Raw genomic sequence first — 2,887 nt, 5'->3', positions numbered from 1 at the left:
AAAAAAAAAAAAAAAAAAAAAAAAGAATTCCAACTTCTCTCATTTTGCCAATATTCCACTACTACAAGTTAATCTCAGGTAAGGATGTGCAAAGAAGAAAACGGCAAGCAGCCTGGGAGCCATGACCTCTATCTCATCAAGGCAGAAGCCACCAGAGGAAAATTCTCTCAGAGAAATTGTGTTATTTCACAGGGTTAAAGAAGGTTAAGGAAATCCCCCAAAAAAAGTTTTAATAAAGTTAAAAATCAGATAATCTGAGGTACAGGTATATAACAGGTTCCATGTGTGCAACAAAACAAAAAACCTCAATTCATGTATATGCTTTGTATACACAATAGAAAATGCATAAGATACACACAAAACTGAAGACAGGGCTGGGGAGATAGCTCAGTCGGTAGAGTACTTGCCTTGCAAACATAAAGCCCTGGGTTCGATCCCCAGCACCGCAAAAAAAAAAAAAAAAAAAAACTGAAGACAGTTGATTCTGGGTTGAGGTGCACTAGAAGGATAGGGTAGGAGACTTACTTTTTTGGTACTTCATCCTCTGAAATTATTTTCCATGCATTTTTCTTTTAAAATTATATCTCAAACAGGAAAGGGAATAACAAATGCCTAGGTTCCCACCATAAGGGTAAAGAAACAAAACAATCTGGGTATGTCGTCCCACACCTGTAATCCTAGCAATTTGGGATCCTGAGGCAGGAGGACCACAAATTCAAAGGCAGTTCCAGCAGTGTAGCCCTAAACAATTTTAATTTGTATCAAAATAAAAGATAAAAAGGGTTGGGGATGTGGCTTAGTGGTTAAGTGCCCTTGTATTCAACCCCTGGTTCCAAAACAATAAAAATAAAAACAATTAAGATTCAATTGAGGGGCTGGGGCTGGGGTTCAGAGGTAAAGCACTTGCTTAGCATGTGTGAGGTACTGGGTTCGATCCTCAGCACCACATTAAAAAATAAATTAAAAAGTAAAGATATTGTGTCCATTTACAACTTTAAAAAAATTAAAGGGGAGGGGTTGTAAATGTAACTCAGTGGTAATGTACCCCTGGGTTCCAATTCCCAGTATCAAGAAAACAAATTTCATTTAAAAAAAAAAAGTGGTTATTGGGGATGTCATTCAATAGTAGAGAGCCTGCCTAACATGTGCTAGGCCCTGGATTTGATCCCCAGCACTGAAAAACAAAAAACAAAAAAACACTTCAATTGAAGCCCCCCTCCATACTTATACCAAGACAACAGCTATCTATTCTGGATTTGATGCTTATTCTTCCTGTATACACTTTTAGCATGTGCTCCTTTTTCTATTAAAATAAACAAAAAACACTTAAAGCTGGACATGGTGACCAACACCTGTAATCCCAGTGACTCAGGAGGCTGAGGTAGGAGGATAGCAAGTTCAAAGCCAGCTTCAGCAATTTAGCAGGCCTTAAGCAACTCAGGGAGACCCTGTTTCAAAATAAAAAATAAAAAGGGCTGAGGATATAGCTTAGTGGTAGACTCTCCTACGTTAGCACCCAAATATATATATACATACACACACATACATATATGCCAGGTGAGACTCCTGCTAAGAAAGAACCTGTTATCCAAAGTCGGGTGTGGAGAGAGGTTTTAAGGGAATAAGAACATCTGGATTTGAACTCAGCCTCCTGCATCTACTCGCAAGTGATCTTGGGCAGCCTTAGTTTCCTCTGAACTCATGGGTATCTAACTCATGTTAAAGGAATCTAATCTACCAAATCACAAAGCTAAGGCCTTAGGGTCCAGTGCCTGGCTTTATGGCAAAGACTCAATAAATTCTGGTTATTATTATCCTATTTCCCCCTCCCCCAAAGTTAGGAGCGAGGAAGACGCTGAAATGTGGAACACAGGATCTCTTTGTACCCTCCCAGATACTCACACCGCCCACCGGCAGAGCCAGAGGAAACCTCCCCCGGCCTCGGCCACAGCCGGCAGCCCAAGCCATCGCAGCTCAGCATGGCGGTTACGCTCCCCCAACTGCCACTCATTGCCCAGGACAAGCCTCAACCTCATTGGCGGAGACCTGGAAGTCAGCCGCCCAGCCAATCCCCTGAGAGCATGCGACAGGCCTGTCTGGGGCAAGATCAAGGACTTTGGGGTGCGAGGCAGGCAAAGACCAGCACTAGCCTCCAGCAGAGGACGTGTTTTGGATATCCAGCTTTATCGTTTATTGCTGAATGTCTGTCTCCGGGACCTGGAATTCCATGAGAGTAGGGCAGTGTCTAACTTTTTTTTTTTTTTTTTTCTTTTGGGTACTGGGGATTGAACTCAGGGGCACGTGACCGCTGAGCCACATCCCCAGCCCTCTTTTGTATTTTATTTAGAGGCAGGGTCTCACTGAGTTGCTTAGTGCCTCGCTTTTGCCGAGGCTGGCTTTGAACTTGAGATCCTGTCTCAGTCTCCTGAGCCGCTGGGATTACAGGCATGCGCCACCTCTCCAGGCTCAGTGTCTGCCTTTTTATATGTTGATCCTCAGGGACTAACACGTAGTAGTCACGCATTTGGTGGATAAATGGTTGAGGATAAACATCCCTTCAGGTCCACCAAACTTTCTAAATCTTTTCTTCTGGGACTGCGGCGTGTAGCTCAGAGATGGAAGTCTTGCCTAGCATGCATGAGGCACTGTAAGTTAAAAAAAATAAAAATAAAAAATAACTCATAAGGCGGTTGTGAGGATCAAAACTTAGATTAGTACCTGCTGTATACTAAGTACTCAAATGTTAGTTCGTGAATTGCATGTAAAGTGGGGAGTTAAATCAAGTAATTTATTTTTACTGACTTAGGAGCTTTATGTATTTATATAGGATGCTATTTTACTCTTAAAAATTATATTTTTCTGTACTGTCTTTAGCCAAGTTATGAAC

This window comes from Sciurus carolinensis, chromosome 16, assembly GCF_902686445.1.
Source record: "Sciurus carolinensis chromosome 16, mSciCar1.2, whole genome shotgun sequence".
Lineage (NCBI taxonomy): Eukaryota > Metazoa > Chordata > Mammalia > Rodentia > Sciuridae > Sciurus > Sciurus carolinensis.
This window is presented reverse-complemented; position numbering follows the sequence as displayed.